The sequence below is a fragment of the Agelaius phoeniceus genome, chromosome 3, assembly GCF_051311805.1.
Source record: "Agelaius phoeniceus isolate bAgePho1 chromosome 3, bAgePho1.hap1, whole genome shotgun sequence".
Classification (NCBI taxonomy): domain Eukaryota; kingdom Metazoa; phylum Chordata; class Aves; order Passeriformes; family Icteridae; genus Agelaius; species Agelaius phoeniceus.
In genome coordinates, this window is record NC_135267.1 from 33,212,411 (window position 1) to 33,230,015 (window position 17,605).

Consider the following 17,605-nt stretch of genomic DNA (forward strand, 5'->3'; position numbering starts at 1 on the left):
TATAACATAGTTGGTTCTCAAGATTTGCAACAATGCATTCGAACTTATCTACTGTCTTGTATGATGAATATAAAAGTTTATGTACTTACAGCAAATTGTATATTTATCATTTGCATTCAGGTTTTGGGTTTTTTTTTAATTCTGTGAGTAAAATCCCTGTGCATACTTTAAGGCAAACAAAACAGTTTCAAGGAAAATGAAGAAAAAGAGGCTGGTTGTATTTAAAAGACTATTTTATAGCTAGGATCTTATCACAAATGATTATGAATGTATCAATTACACAATTCTTAGTAAAGAGAAAGGTTGATTAATGCTGATATCCTATGCCTTTCAATTTGATACTGTTTTGATCATTAGTGTTACAGGCTACCTGTAAACAGGGGCAGCAACATGCCTCCAGAGAGGACAGAAAAATACTTCTTGGCTTATGTCACGGGTGTGATACCTCTTGGGGAATGTTGTTTTCAAGCTTACCATAACCAAGGTACTGGTTGATGAAGGGACAATGTAGCAATAAATGTCAAGATCAAATTTAGTATTCAGAAGTTGGGCAAAACGATAAAGAAATCAAGAATTCAATTTATAAAGCATGGGTTAATAATTCTATCTTACATGGAATTGCTTTGAAAGCCACACTGGAAAAGTAAGTTAACAGCCGAAAAACCTAGCAATTAACACAGAATGCTTTCCTCCCTTCAAGAAATTCTCAATTACTTCAGTGGAACAGGATTAGGCCACTGGCTCTGTAAATGTAGCCATGCAAATGTATTGTCTCTTTGTACTAATATAGATGTCTGGCAATTTCTTTTTGCTGTTACCATGGTTCTAATATTCTGACGTTTCAGCAGAAAAATAACATTTAAGTGTATGATTGAACACTTGAGACAGTTTTTGGACATTTAAGGGTTACAATTAACAATGAGGTCAAAATTTCTTCTTTAAAAACAATAAACTATGATCTGAAATCTGTAATTCTCATATATGAAAATTCAGAATGTGTATTAATAAAAAAATATCAAGAAAGCTACTGATTTTGCTTTCTCAGTTTCTAGCCCTAAATTTTGGTTCCTAATTATCCACTGGCTAGTAAAAATGAGCAACAGGTGGAATCTCCCAACTTACTGCATCCTTACATCAAAATACTACAGATGTGTAAGAAAAAGCCCCATTTCTCCCACAGCAAATACTTTTAAGCTCCAGTTCACAGTAGAAATATTTTCCAGTAAGCAGCTGGGCCACTGAACAGCTCTTGGGAATACAGGTTGTCTAGAACTCAAGTTAGCTGAATCATAAGGCCACAGATTACCTCAAGTTGGAAGGAACTCTTAAGGATGGAGTCCAAATCCCTACTCCTTGCGGGACTACGCAAGAGTAAATCATAAGCCTAAGAGTGTCATCCATATGTTCCTTGAACTCCATACAGGGAGTCATGAAGTCCATACAAATAAAAGACACCATTAGACAAGAGAATTTTGGAAGTCAGAATAGTTTATGAAATTTTCAGGCAATCTGGAAGGAAATGCTTAGCATTGTGAGACCCCAGAACTCTGCTTAAGGAATTTCAAGGAGTTTAAACTCAGCTTCCCCCAATTCCTGGCTTTTTGGTGGGGTTTTTTTGAGAGCCCTGGTTCTTCCTTCATTTCCCCATATTATTGTTTCATGTTTCATTACTCAAGTCTATAGTACCATTACAAACATATGGAACAAATCAGTGGAGTTCTCATGTCTTTTCATATTTTAGTACCTGTTTTCCCTGCATGTTCAGCATTTCACTTTTATCAGATTTTAAAAAATATATATGAAATTGAGGAAAAGTAGAAGATGGAGGCATAAAATAAAATTTGCTATGAAGTAGGAGCACTCCACAACTGATTTAAACACACCAAGACTCATGGTGCAAATCTAGCATCATCAATAACAGAAGCAAAGCTTTTAGATACATGACACTGTAATTCAGTTCTAAATTTTGCACCAAGTTTATATAGACCTATCAATGGAAATGCCTCAAAATCAGAAGCATTTATACACTAAGAAATTAGTGGTGTGGAGGCTCTGGGAATCTGCAAACCCTGACTGTTTAGTTGTGGTTACCAACTTGGTGCTGACAAATCTTAGGTACTTAAAAAAGGTGTTGATTTATATATATTACCTAAAGGTGCAACTGTGACTCTTGTAAAATATACAAAAAGCAAGCAAGCAAATTAGCTAGTGAGATATCCCATTCACACTTCTCTTAACTTCTGAGTACATAAACACAAGTGAGACTTTTGAGTAGTTACAAGATGTGGCTCACTAACCTCTATTAAATTATGAAATCTATGTAGAGCTCACATTTTTAGGAATCCTCTTGCAATATTGCAATGCAAAGACAGTTTTCTAGACCAAAATATTTATAAAGATAGCTACTTCATTAACTGTAATTCTCAAAAAGCTGCTCTATCTTTTCTTTCCTAGTTCCTGAAGTGACTCACCCGGCATCCGGAAACAAAGATACATGTATTGCTCAGTGGCTTCTGATGTATATTTGCAAAATTAAAAACACCTTTAAAACCAAAAAGGAAGATGCTTTCACTAAGAGTAGAAATACTTATGATTCTGAATACAGAAGACCAATTATAGGAGTCAATCTGAATACAATTCCTGGAAGCCTCAGAAGCATACTCTGATATGTGTTATTGGCAGTACTGCTTTGAATCTGATTGTTCTGCTCTTTGAGTAAGCTGCACTTATGACTGCTAAAAAAACCTGAATTTCAAGTTAACCACATTTTACTGAGTTTGGCAAGAAGCATGGGCATAGGAAAAGGATGTTCCATGTCAGTTTTTCAAACAGAACACATCCATCACAGTTTTTGCAAAATAAAAATTTATTAACTATATCAAATAACATATAAAACGACAAATAAAAAGTTCAGGGTGCATGAGTCATTAACATATGTGCGATCTTGTCATATGCCCTTATTTTCCACTGGAGTTGGCTGGAATTAACACTGTGGCAATCTGTGCTGGCTCTTGGGCAGGTAGGAGGTAAAGGAACAAGGTATATGGGATGAGACCTGCTTTGCAGAGCTGTCTATGAAACACAGTGCAGTGAAATGACTGGGTGTTTTATCCCATACTGCTTTGCAGGGCCTGCATTTGCTAAATCAGGATGCTCAGCCTTCAAGGTAAACTATTCAAGTATGCCTTTTCTCCAGCATGTTGTGTCACAAAGGCCAAACAGACCTATAGAAAATATCTACCTTCTCTTTCTTTTCTTTCTTCTAAACATCATCTGCTTCTTCTCAGGCAAGGTCACTGATAAGCAACAACAAAACAAAAAAGGCATTGTTAGATTGGACAGGTCATAGATAAAAATCTCCATCCTTTTCCCACTTTTTTTTTTCCTCATAAGATATGAAAGGGATCAGCCTCATAGTGGGCAGTTCAGAAAGTCTGTCATTGATGGCTACTTTAAATTTAGCACCTTTTCAAGACCTTGGATACAGAGGGTGGACTACCACAGATACCAGTTGCAGAAACATGGCAGTAAGTGACTGAACAGACAGCAATCTGTTCAGAAAGGGCAGAGGCAGAACCCTGAGAAAGTTCTTCAGAGCAGCTGGAGTTCACCCAGACACTTTACCAGCCTTTCTGCTATGAGCACATCTCCGGAGCTGATAAAGGTGAGGCACTAGCACACTGTAAAAGAAGATGTAAAAGAGGCCTTCCTCATTCTCAACATTTAAAGAATACTTGCTGAAAAATGCTGACAGTGTCCTAAAGATAAAAGGGGATGTTCAAGCAAAGATCAACCTGAAAATCCATGAATGGAAATAGATAGCTGCTATTGTTTAATTCAGTGAGCAGCTTCTCTGAGCCAACATCAAAATGGCTCAGTTTCCTGAAATAAAAAATTTAAAAAATGTTGCATTTGGCTTACTCTCAGAAAGCAAGGGGCTGCATGTATGAAGGTTCCACTACATGTATACATTTTATTCACAGAAAACACAGTTTTGGAATATAATTACAAGTCTAATTTTAACAGTCTTGTTTCCCATCTGTTTTAATGGCATACTAAGGTGTCAGTTTCATTGCCATTGTTTTTGCCCTTGCATGCAAGAACTGATATTTAGTCACAGAAATTCTACATGCCCACAGATATTTATCTATATTTAGGACAAATTTATGAATACTGGGTGGGGTGTATTTTATCTTTTGGTTTCGTTTTTACTTAAAATTGACAGTGCATATAGGAGTGCTAAAATAAACTGGCTATTTGAAAGGCATTTTCTTTGTCTCCTGTCCCTTTGTAATCAGACACTACTCTAAGAGAGCAATGAAAGAACTGAAGAGAAAGAACAAGTTTTCCTAGAGCTGGGAAAAAACAGAACAAACTAGCAGAAGTAACATGTAAAAATAAACTTACCTGAGCTTCTTTGCCTTTCCAGCTGGTCCTTGGGTTCATGACTTCCCTCCACGTATATCTCCTGACTCCTCTGTGTAATCCTTCTTAACAAGCTTGTTGTCCATATCCACTTCTCCTTCTTTTCCTTCTCTTTTTTGAGGTCATATGTCCAAGGGTCGCAGAATTCTGATTTTTCTTAGCATCCAAACTCTGTATGTTGGCTAACAGAACCTCAGTTTTTCCACCAGCAGTTTCCTTTTAATTGACTGTTTGATTCTTTTTCCCTGATGTGACATTGTTACTCATTCCTCTCATCACAACCTCTCCATCTCTACACATGCAATGTCCAAAAACCACCTTGGTTCTTGTGAGAATGCTGCAGCCTGGCCTGAGCCCACTATCCCTGATGACTGAAGTATGCGGTTTTCCTGGAATATGGAGGTCCAGTAACTCCATACATAGTAAAGCCCTTAGCTCAAGTAGATCCAAACATGCAGAGTATTTTAAAAGGTTGAGAAAAACATTTATTCATCATTGGAAGTGATAAGATCTGGAGTTTGATGAAAACTGGAGTTTGAGACTGGGTGCAGGTTGATCACAGCCAAAGGAACAGCGGATTGTGAAATTCTTGAAGAGCAGTAAATCTGTTTCTCTTAGTAAATACATAACGTATCAACTGTACAGGCATCTTACCACTGCTGGAACAGACATCTTTTTCTATGTGTGAGGGTATTTTAACTTGACCTGTGTAAACTCTGGGTGTTTCCTAGCAAGACCCGGAATGGACTTTGTGCTTGCACATGCTGAAAAAACACAAGCATTACTTTTTAGTGTCAACTCCCAGCCCAAGGAATCTGTTTTTCTGGATTTTTAATTCAAACCATGCAGCATAACCAAGACACTGCTGAAACATAATTCTGAATTCATAATAATTTGTGCTAGACATACCAAGAGTATTATAAAGATACAAAGAAAGTATCTGTAGTCAACCTCATCATTTTCGATGGCATAACAGTATGAGTTCTTCCTAAATATGCCCATTCTTCTCTCCCCCCTTCACTCTCTGATCCAGGCTTAAAGGTGCAGAAGTTAATATCGAGCAGAAACAGCACAGATTATTTGGGATACAAGCATCATAATGTCACCCCAGGACAGCCCCTAAAAAATCTTGAGTATTTGTTCATAGGATATGACAGCCACAATGTATGCAAATAACTAATATATGTTTTAACTATGTTATAAAGATAGTTTCATATTCAAACATGGCAAAACAAATCACCAGTGCTGAAAACTAATACACTGAATTCAACAGTCCTGGCGTAGGAGATGTGAAATAAAAGGATGAGCCACTGATTTACAGTATCACAAGAGGCCTGGGAAACCCCTTTCAGTAGTATTCCTTATGTGAGAGAATGCCCTGCTGCAGCCCTGAAGAAATGCCAGAACATATACTCTCTACAGTTTATCCTCAAAACAAACCTTGGAGATCTTTGGAGATCTTCTCTTTCTGCATTTTGACTATTTTATTTGAACTGAGGAACTGTTCAGAAAGTGACAAAGATGGACTAGGTTAAATGCTGTAACATGGTACTTATTCACACTACATTAGGCAGAGGAACACTAAAATTAGGCATAAAAATTTTATTCCCATGGTAATATCCTCCAGTATTGGCTAGAGACAGGAGGAAAAAAGGGGATTTCCCTTGGAAAAATAAAGCAAGCTGTTGATATGAAATATAAACATTGCAGTATTACATCTGCAATAGTATAACTATTTCTATTTGGGGGGACAGGACATGAGGGAAACGACATCACCAGAAAGCCTGGAAAAAATGAGCCATTCAGTGAGCAGTCTAAAGTCTTTTTTGAATGGTAACTATACTTTCCATTATGTTCTGCCTATAAACAATATTATTAATAAAAAAATCTTGAGAGAGTGAGGAGATGTCCTCTTTTGATTTTACTGGAGCCACATGAGAAATATGTTTGGCCTGTCACCCTATAAAATACTATTACAAGCCTGTTCCAAAGCTCACTGCTCTCTTTTCTTTGGGGTCAGAAGCAGGATCATGCAAAGTAGGAACAAAACAGCAGCCTTTTTAAAACCCCTCATAAAAATATTTTTTCTTAAATTGCTGCTTTGCCCTAATTCACTTCATTACTGCACCAAGCAAGGCACAGGACTTGCAAACCAGCTGAAGCCATACCAAGTGAACATATATTTGTTGTATACTATGCCCTTTGTAACCAAATTCCTGATAAAAAATGCCAAGAAGACATAAGGCATGAGAAATGCAGACCTCTAATACCTCGCAAAATAACCCACCCCAGTGCTGGTTTGGTTGGAAATCTGTGACCTTACAGATGTTTATGTGTTTGCCTGGTGCAGAACTATAATCAATTTGGCTATGATAGACCTTCAAGAAAGATAAAATTTATCCTGAAGGAAACTGTTTTCTCAAACCAACTGCCCAGATGCATTAGGCAGGTGGGAGTTTCAGCAAACCAAAGGGTCTACTGGCAGACACAACATTGATTTCCTATTGTTTACAACCTACCAGACAGTTCTATACTGACCTGATTTGATGGTTCTCTCTGGGGCACCCTGCAGCCCTGGTTATTTCCACCACCAAGCTGGCCAGCTTCCTTACTTGGCGACTGTGTTCCACATCTGCAGCTTCAGTGCAAACATGCTGAACCAGTATATACACACTGAAAATCTGATCCGAGATCGGATTTTAAATCTGATCTAATAATAATGTTTACTGTTTTCATGACTAGAAGTATGATCCCTTTAAGGGATCAAAAATTCTATTGTGATTTTTGTCTGTCTCCACATTCAACTCCCTCTCCCCACACAAGATGTTTCCCCTTCATTTCAGTTTCATTACATTTTGCTGCTTTTTCTTCTATGTCTGAAATAGACAGAGTGATTCTAATCAATGCAAAATACTGTGAAGGATTCTAAAGAGATAATCTTTGTCAACAAGCTACAAAAGCTTTGATTTTTTTTTCTCCTTGTGACTTTTTAATCTAGGATATGTGGAGAAGACAATGCTATTTGGTCTGCACCCATTTTTACTCCATAGAAATCTGGCTGCACTTCTGTTTAAAACAGCACTGATAATCTCATTAGCATTTCTCATTATTCCTATTACGAGAAAGAAAAGGTCAGTAAGTAATCCACAGCCATAAAGTTTTCTGGTACTATACTATCAGGAACTTCACATCTTTACTGAAAGTTGATCATCATGATGCAAACATTTATCAAGCTCAGACAAAGTGATATTAAACTCAGTATTTCCATGAGGATATTCAGTGCTGCATAGCTATTTATTATCAAAGTACTTTTCCACCACTGACTCTCTCAAAAAAACAATGACTGTTCTCAAAGTTGATCAAGAAATGATTCTAACACAGACAACTTTGTTTTATAAATGTGCTTGTGCAATGCACTTAGAAAAACCCATGCTCATTTCCCATGGAAATGCTAATGCATGGGAATTATATTTTCATTCTTTTAGAGTCCATATAAAAGCCTGACCACCACAGAACAGTTTTCGAAACAGTTTCTTTTCTGCCATTCATATAGCAAAGTTTCTATGCCTTGCTAATAGTCTGCCGCATATGTGTAGCATGTATGTGTATATAATCAAAATATTCCTTTGCATATCTTACTCATCTCTTCAACACAAAAATTAAACAAAATAGAAGAGAACAAGAAAAACAGAAACCCTCAAAAATAGTCCTTAACAAATCTGGAGAAATCATATATCTCTGATTATACTGAAGTAGCTCCTCTTCTTTCTTAATTGTCTTTGTCTCCAAACACACAGTTGCTCAATTTTATAATATGTAACATCCAAGACTGTAGAGTAAAACAACAAAGTCATACTATGAACCAAGAACTACTATAATAAAACTGATGCCCTTTTTGAAAATGTGGGCATATAACTGGGTATTTGAATCTAAAACAAAGAAACCGCTGCAAATGTTTAGCATTTAACTATTGCCCTTGTTGGTGAAAATGGGGGGGAAAGGGGGGGGGGAATGGGGAGGAAGAACATTCACTCTCCAGAAAGTTCAAGCTGTAAAATACATACAAAATTGAATCTACTATTCAGATCAGATTAAAATATACCTAATTCTATATTTACTCATTGTAATCATTTACTCTTCTCTTTGTTTCACTTGACAAATCAATGTAGTTTTTAGAAAAATATAGTTACTTAGAAAGATCCTGGTTTTTACATAGTCTTGCATCACTCTGTATTTCTAATGTTCAAAGTGTTGTGTTGCCATCTTAATTGTTTTTAAATATGTCATATTGCAAACAACTATAAATATATAGTTATCAGACAACACTACAGCAACCAAGTTTAACCTTATCATTCCAAACTTAATCAACCTTAATAAATCATATGGGGTACCTGCGAATTGCCCAGCAAGGGTTAACAGTTTGTTCCAATATTTGGGGGGCTTTTTTGTTAGCAGAGTGACATGACAAAGACTTTTATTCGTTTGGAATTTTTTTAAAATAAACTATCACACTGAACTGAAATGGCAATTAAAAAACAAAAAAGAAAGGGAGAGAAAGGTAAAAACTAAACATCATTTGGAACTGTAGCTGTTGTTCTCCCCAACAATATACTTAAAGGTAACAAAACCCCCACACCACTCAAATTACAGCAAATAATCTATTAAACTGTTTTACAATAGTCACAAGAACTATGTAAAGACAATTACCAGATAATAATTTCTACTTAACCACAACCTTAAATGCAGTTTCAAAATTAGGTCAGTTAAAATGAAAATCACCATTTTTAAGGAGGTTAGAAATCATCAGAATTGAATAAAAATATTCCTAAATGACTACACAAAAAAAAGCAAACATAACTAAATGTTCAAGTACCCCATATTTTATACACAGCATCAGAATTATATAAGAAATGCCCATCAATGGATGCTCTGTTCGAGAAGTGGGATTCCAGTCTGACTCAGTATTATTATGTGACAAAAAAATATCTAATTCACAGATAGCTTGTTTTTTTTCTTTTTTCTCCTCTCAAAAAATAAGCCTTTATAAGGACACATATGTAGCAGAGATACATAGAGCTGAGAGAATCACTAGCAATTTGTCAATCTGCAACTTGGGCTTTAGCATTACTGTCGAGTTTGTGTTAAATAAGCATTTTTTCCCTTTCAACCAAGAAAATGCATACCACACCAATCAAAACTAATCACAGCAGGGCTTTCATTGAAACAGTAGTTGCTAATTTTACAGGTCTGCCCACATTGTTCTAGAAAATAGGAAGCAGAAATCTGACATTTCCAACAGTCATTATTAAAACAACAATCACTGAGAGCTCGATCCTGTTCTCACTGGAAGCAATGTCAAACTCCCCGTTGACTTCAGGGAGAGCAGGATCGGGCCCCGAGCTGCTCAGCCTCCTCCAGCTCTATGCACAGGAGTATGTGTTGTGGAGCTGGGGTGGAAGAAGTACAAGCTATTCCTTTGTTAACTGCCCCAAGAGTTGAACTTTCCATCACTTTGTCAACAACAGCAAAGTGCCCTGCAAGCAACAACGGTGATAAAAGGACATATTTACCTTGAAAGAACAGGAAAGGGAAAGCCGCAGAATTGCAAAACAAAGTAGTCCAAAGGAATTATCTATGCATGCAGTCCAAACGTGCACCTTCAAGTAGGCCACAGTCTGTCAAGCAGTCGTCTCAGCACCAGCCACCCTGCCTTCCATCTTACGAGATTCACCCAGAAAACTGACAAACCTGCTCCACGACAACAAAACTCTCCTAATGCTTTTGAACGCCCACCATTTGTTCTCCATTCATCCAATCAACTTTCCACTGCACATCTTCTCCTGCGACTGAGGCTCAGAGGCAGGATCCCTTCTCATCTGTATGCTAATTATTTTGCCACATGGACAAAAGTAATAATGCTTTCAGACAGGAAACCAACGGGCCTGAAGTCGAAGGCAGAAATTAATAAGTTTCCACCACTGAAGGCTGAGAAGGTGGGCATGCGTGCAGCTCTGTAGCTGATGGATCAGCTGTAACCTCCATTTAAGAGCAGCAGAGAGGCGACGGGCTGGAGGAAGCCTAGGCAGCGTAGCATGCATCAAGCCCTAGTTCCCCTAGAGACCACATTACTGCAGCAGAACAGCATCCGTAGCAGATTGCTGACTTACCCCGCCTGAGCCCGCATCCTTTAAGCAGCGCGGCGCGCATCCATCCCGCCGGCCCCGCGGCGCGGTGCAGTGCCCGGCGCGGCCGCGCAGGCCCGGCCCCCGCGGCGCGGCGGGAGGCGGGCAGGGCTGGGGCCGCGCACCCCGGCCGGGCTCCCCGGCGGCGGGGGGCGCCGCGCCGGCGCTGTGTTCCACCCAATGGAGGGGAACGCCGAAACGCCGCAGCCGCCCGGGAGGGGAGACCGCTAAAAATACTCCCCTGCCTCTGTGCTGGCGTAAAATGGTGTCTCCGATAGAGAACTCCCCCCGCCCCCCCCCCCCCCCAAAAAAAAAAAAAGAAAAAGAAAAAGAAGTCCCCAATTAGGTTTCTAAATGTATATTTTAAAGAAAATAATGACCGAAAGCATCGTTTGTTCTGCTGGGGTACCTCACCAGGGTTTCTAGTTAATTCTGCTGAAGCTTTGCTTATATTACCTGTTCACACCATCTTCTCCCCTTTGAAACAAAAGAAATTAACTATTTACAGAAGAAAAGATTAGCAGCCTTACACCATTAGCTACTTGCGCAGCTCAACTTTATGTGATCAAGAGCCCAAACAGAAACCAGGGCTCATATGCATAAAGGGCCAGCTTTGCATGTACAAACCCTTAGCAGCGTTTCCCCAGCCATTTGACGTGGATTCTGTGGCTCTCGCTGCCTTCCCTTAGCCAGGGACCGCTTTACTAAACGTGTCACAAAGACAATGACTGCAAAGAGGCACCTCACCGCCTTCCACGGCTGTGCAGAGGCTTTTCCCTGGCGGTCACCCGCCCGTGGGCAGCGTCCCTAAAGGGCTCGCCCCCAGGCTGCCGGATGTCCCTGCGACGGGAGCGGCTTGACAGCGGGGAGTCGCTTCGTTTAAACCCGTCCCCGAAATGTCATTTTGGTAGCAGCGTGACAGGCTGTGATCTTTACGCGGAGGCGGCGGCTCCCCCCTGCCTTGGCACGACTCCGCACGCCCCCGCGGACTCAGCCCTGCCGTGTCCCGGCCCCTGCCCCGGGCACCGCCGCGCCTCCTGCCGGGTCCCGCCCGCCCCGCGCGTCCATCCCCGCAGGCAGGCTGTTCCGCCCGGGAAGGACCCTGGCTAGCGCACGCATACAGCCCACACGCCCTCCCTACACACACGCGCGCCTGCCGGTGTCGTTGCCCTCCTCGTTGCCATTGTGCTGCTGCAGCCCCCTCCTCCCCGCACCCCTCCCTCCCTTCTTCCCTCCCTCCCTCCCTGCCGCGGCTCGCCCTGCTCCGCGGTGCTCGGTGCGGGCAGCCCCGCGGCTGGCAGGGCACCGCGGGCAGCCCCTGCTGGCCGCGACAGAAGCGGGGGGGTCTGACCCAAAAGTCAGGAGGAACACCCTCCTCAAGCTTGCCCTGGGAGGTAATCCCTCCCGAGCCCGCTCTGCCTGACGTGTGAACAGCAGACATGTCGGTTACTGTAGAGGCTGCCATTCCCTCCCCACCCAGCCTTGCCGGGCAGCACACACTGCGCTCGGAAGGGAAGCCGAGGCTCCGCGTACCAGCCCTTCGCACCCCAAGCCATCAGAGCAGCTCCACGGCCGCACTCCGATGGCAGAAGAGAGGCTTAGCGGGGTGGGGGGAAGTTTTTCACTGGGATTCAGGGGGAAAGCCAGCCTGCTGGGGCAGGGACTAACAATAGCAGAGTCCTCACGACATCCACGCTTTTGGTGGAAAACACAGTGTTTCCCTCAGAAGGCAAAGGAAAAAAAAGGGACTTACGTGTCTCTTCCCCCGCCCCCCCCCGCCCCCCCCATGCCATCTCCACCTCGCTCGTGGTTTGGGGTTTTTGTTTGGGTTTCTTTTCCTTATTTTTTCTCTGTCATCTCTGATTACATCTCCCTGCACTCGCAGGGCTCCCCCGAGACCGAGGCGCGGAGCCCTCGGGAGCGGCCGGGCCGCAGGTGCGGCCGGGGAGCGCGGAGGGCACCGCGCAGGGCGGGGGCGGGAGGGGGGAGCCGGTCTGCCGGGAGAAAAGCCTCCTCGTAGCGGGGAGGGAGATCTACCATGTTTGTGTCGTAGCAAGGGCATGTCAGTTTGGGTTTTTTCCACACAAATCAACGTAGCCTGAGAAGCACACATGCACACGTGGTGCATTAAAGGGCCCCCCTGTAAATGTATAGGGTATCTACACCCCTACAGATGAATCTCAGCATTTTCTAACGTCAGGTTTACATGCAGAACCTTTGGATAATGGTATTTGCATTTGAAAAATCAAGTTGTCTCTCTCTGTTAGAGCTAGCTTCCTTATGTTAGATCCTAGCTAGGATCTAAAAGGCTAATGAAGGCAACTATGTGGTACATGTATCACGGCAGGTGTGGTCAAACTTTTGGAAGGTGATTTCTATGGGAAAAAAAACCTCATCATCTTGTCCAGCCTTTGTAGTGGCACAAAGAAAAGAGCCACTGCTTCTCCTACTGAAGGCAAAAAGAGTATTTTCTCTAATCAGGAAAAATGTACATAAATCTTGTACTGGTGAGTATTAAGGGGGGTGGGGGAGGCCACTGCATAAATTAGAAGCATTTACAAAAAAAAAAAAAAAAACAGTCTGGAAAGAAATTTGGGAGACTCGTTATTCATTGGCCTAATTATCCTCCATAAGATACTAGGGTATGGGTTTAATGGTGTGGGTTGGATTCTCCCTCCCCCAGCCTGTGTCTCGTCAGTGTGCATTATCCATGGGGAAAAGGAGATGCAGGTCATGTTTAAGCAGCGTTAATGAGAGCACAGTATTTTTCCTGCAGGTTAAGTTGGCCAGGTTAGCAAACTTCAGGTAAAATATGCTTGAAAACCTTCAATTTCTTTTACTTTTTGGCTAGTTGCAGTTTCTAGTGAGTCTTGAAACATTAGACAAACACAGAAAACAGAATTCAAGCATCAGACCCACTACTGTCAATAAGGGAGTACAATTTCAGCTTGACAGGAGTATTACAAGAATATACCCGCTAACGAGCAGCCTTAATTGGCTTGCATATTGTGGCTGTCACTGTTAAAACCTGTTCCTATGCAATCCTATTTTATACATCCTTTAAACATATAGTTCTCTAAAGCAGTTAAGGAGACAATACTTTACTCACTGGGCTTTTGATTTTGAGTGAAAAAGAAATGAAAAGAAAAGGAAACAAAAAAAATAGGAAACCCTAAGAATATAGTATCAGTGACTGAGAACCTATGTGAAAGTCATAGTAGAAAATAGGAACTGTCTTTTTTTGGGTTTAGTGCATTTCTCAGTTTTGAACATAAATTGTTATTTATCCATAGGTTGTAGTGGCTGCAGAGGTTTCACTGACATTTACTACACTTAAATCCTTTAAAACGTAGTGTGTTCTTTAACAGATTACCCCTTTATTTCAGCAGGACACTTTCTCTTAAAAGTATTTTGAATTTAGTGGTTTGCAGGAGTTCGCTGCTTGTCCTGGCAAATCCTTCACACACTAGAGTTTAATGTGTGGCTTCAGTTTTTCCAGTACAGGGTCACGCTCATAAAGAATACAAATGAAAGAGAAGACGGTTTAAAAAAAAAAAAAGTTACTGCGCATGTGCAATTTGCTGTTATTAAATGATAACAATGTATCTTCTAGATAATAAAAGTAAAAATACCAAATAGGGCAGAGCCCCAGTGCTACATAAAGTGACTGACTTTAAGGTTTTTCCTAGTCTGATTTAAAACTGCCTAACCTGAGAACTCGAATATAAAATAGTGTTGCAACTGAAGACTGCAAAAGTCATTTATATGTATAAGGAGACCTTAGAAAGATCTTCCAGATCAATTTTAAATCAATAAAATGCTTCCTATTGTCAAACTCTGGAAAATGGGCATTTGCAGAGCAGTTGCAGGAAAGACCCTGGGCACAATAGTGTTGGTGGGAGCAAACATAATTTTTGAGGTGACGAGCTGGAGTATGCTGGGGAGTTTTGCACAAAAAAAAAAAAAAAAAAAAAACAAACAAAAACCAAACAGATAAATGAAAACATTTAGCTCAACAAAGCACTTTTTACTAGGATGAAAAAGTCTGGCTAAGTATGACAACACCTGTAATGTCCCTCACCTTCTGTGAGTTAAATTGCACTGCTGCAAAGAAGTGCTGTTTAAACTCCACTGCCCCATGGATCGATCCCAGAAAACAGAATGCAGACGAAGACAGCTCTTGGAAGAGAGGAAGAATTTAAATTCATTTAAATTAAGAGACTGGCGCTTTACCACAGCCATCTTCCTGCCACCTAATTAGAAAGCATGAAGCCTCTCCTGCCTTTACCTCCGGGAGCAGTCGCAGGGCACGGGGCCGGTGAGCGCAGACAGCTCCCGGTGAGCCGGACAGCTCCCGGCGAGCCGGACAGCTCCCGGCGAGCCGGACAGCTCCCGGTGCTGAAGGAACCGCACCGACGCGCCGAGGGGGGCGGCAAGGGCCGGCGCTGAATGGCGCTGTCTGCAGAACAATGGCAGCCAACTCCAAATCCTGCTATAATCACATTAATGAGATTAATCAGTGAATTAGCAGCAGTCAAATGTCAGGGTGGCGGGGAGGAATCCAACCAAGCTCGGTAATTAACTTTTGGGGGGCAGGGAAAGGGAATTGACTGCGTTATCTGTTAGGCTTTTCCCGAACTTTAGCAGTTTTATTCACCAGCCTTGGGAAGATGCTGACAATTCAAGTGGAGGGGGGAGGTGGGGATAAGACGGAGACCTCAACCTTTGTGTGCTATAAGACAGTCTGCTAATGCACAGTATGCCATTACTTCCAACTGAGGTCCAGTGAGGAAACCAGCACCGTTTCAGACACCCTCCACTCCCTGCAGCTGCCAGAGCTGCACTGGGCTGAGCTCAGAGTGTGAAACTAGTTCTGTGAGCTAACTTCCACCACAGATCCCAACAGGCATGATAAATATGGCGGATGCAAAAAAAAGCATTAAATCTTACTCCTTTTTTAAAATGTACAAGGAAGATACTCTTTCTGAAATCAGAGTGATAGGAAAAAAGATTTCCCTTTAAACAACTATCAGCAATAGACTGTCATAACAAATTAATGCTAGGTCTGTTGCAGAGTGTCTTCTAAAACAAACAAAAATAAACCCATAAAAAATAGGAAATGTAATCAAGTAATTTAAGGTAAGTCACTTAATGTAGACAAGTCAGAGATCTAGTCTCTAGCTGCCCTCAATAGAAGTGAAACTTCTCACCACCTGAAATCCAGCACCCGTAACCATTTCTCCATGGCAAGTGGGAAATATAAAAAAATATTCCCCATAGATTACAAATAAAATCCGTAAGTATTTATTTGCAAGAAAGGGAGTACTGCATTTCTCCTTTTCTACCTTTAAAGGAGTATCATCAGCCAGGCAAAGTATTTATCATATAAAAAGTCTACTTTTATCCTCACATTACTTCTTCAGAAAACAAGTAAAGGTTTAAAAAAACCTCCTCTGCCTAGATGAGGCTGTGCACATTGGTCAGAACTCAGAAGAAAATGCCATGCTTCTGTTCGATTGAGTTTAATCTTTGTTAGTGACAATTAAAAGAAACAAACCTGTGTAACACCTCTTCCATAGAACAGTAGGTAGTTTCTTTCTTACTGACACAAGTTGTTTTCCTTTATACTGTTTGTCTACATTTTAGCACTAAATTAATAGGATTAACAGATCTTCACTAAACGTACATGGACTACTTATCATAACTATTTTAAAATTGAAATATATACTGTGATGTTTTCAAAGAGTTAACTGAATTAATCACTCCTTATTTACAAAGCTTCTTCTCTTTAAAAAAATGTATTACAGCTATGAAACATTTAAGATAGTGTTGTTTCAAAAAAGCTACTCTTATACAAGTGTTCCCCTTAAAAGTAAAAATCCATTGTTTTCAAAAGTCATTTTAGTGCCAAATACAGTATCTTACTTTCTTTTATTTAATTGCATTCGGCTGTCATTGAGCATTCCAATCTGTGAAGCTTCTGTCTCGGGTTCTCCATATCAAACAAGTACTGTCCACATGCAGCAAGTTTATATAAACAACAACATGCTTAATGCATGCAACATTATGCAGTCATATACTAAACATATTCTTTAGGATTTTTTTATCAGCTATTCTACAGCCCAATACAATTTCAGCTGCACAGCAGTAATGCCAGAAAAACTTGAAAAGAGCAAACAATGGACATTTAAGTACAAGCTACAGAATGACTACAAAAATCACAATAATCTTCCCAGTTAGCTGCAAGAATCAACCCCCACCCTGCACAAAACACAGCCCACACCTGCACTGTTAACCATTTGCAAGTTAAACATAAGCAAGACATTTCAGCATGGTTAAGAAACACCCTGGCTTACTACAACTTTGAAAGGATGAGGAGTAAGAAGCATACCACAGAGACCCAGAAAAGGCTGCTTTTTTCTTCATTGAACACAGAAAAGATACCCCATGTTCCAGGGAATTAAAAAAAAAAAATATATGTGTATATATATTAAAATACACCCACCAACACTGAGTTAAAAAAAAAACAGGGGGGCTTCAAGAAGACTGCAGGGAAAAAGCTCTCACTCTCTTTAGTGTGCAGAAGCTTAGGGGGAAAAAATGTCGCCCTGGCAGGAATGACAAATGCAGTAGGATAGGCTAGCAGGCCTGAGGGATCTGTTTTACTTCCACATACATCCTCTAATGCACGCACTCCCACTCATCCTCTTGAGATGCCTTTTTTTTTTTCCTCCACATTTTTTTTTTCACCAGCTCCAAATCCCCGGCATATGACCTTCTGTTAAATAGATAAAAAAAAATTTGCTTATCAGTCATGCAAATGAGGCTGAATTCATTTTCCACAACAGATGGCCTCATAGATAATGATGATGGAAGAGAGAAAATTGAATGTCTCTCACAAGGTGGTCATGGCAACCGAGAGCAGAATAATATCAATAATAAGCTCACTGCATAATAAGGTTGTCAATCCCACAAATCAAAGTCTCCAGCTAAATCAG

The 17,605-nt window shown here is 40.9% G+C and overlaps 1 protein-coding gene across 21 annotated transcripts in view; it reads right to left on the reverse strand.

Annotated features, from left to right (window-relative positions):
* The window catches only part of MYT1L (myelin transcription factor 1 like), a 307,867-nt gene extending 290,627 nt beyond the window's left edge, over nucleotides 1-17,240 (reverse strand). For 12 of the 21 annotated variants that reach the window (XM_077175031.1, XM_077175032.1, XM_077175027.1 and 9 more), the window contains exon 1: nucleotides 10,593-10,617. The gene's annotated coding sequence lies outside the window, so the exon portion shown is untranslated. Of the gene's footprint in view, nucleotides 1-9,995; nucleotides 10,379-10,592; nucleotides 10,618-16,998 lie in introns of those variants that run through there. The other 9 variants (XM_077175040.1, XM_054629478.2, XM_054629481.2 and 6 more) reach the window with 6 other exon arrangements.
* Nucleotides 17,241-17,605: the final 365 nt, after the last annotated feature.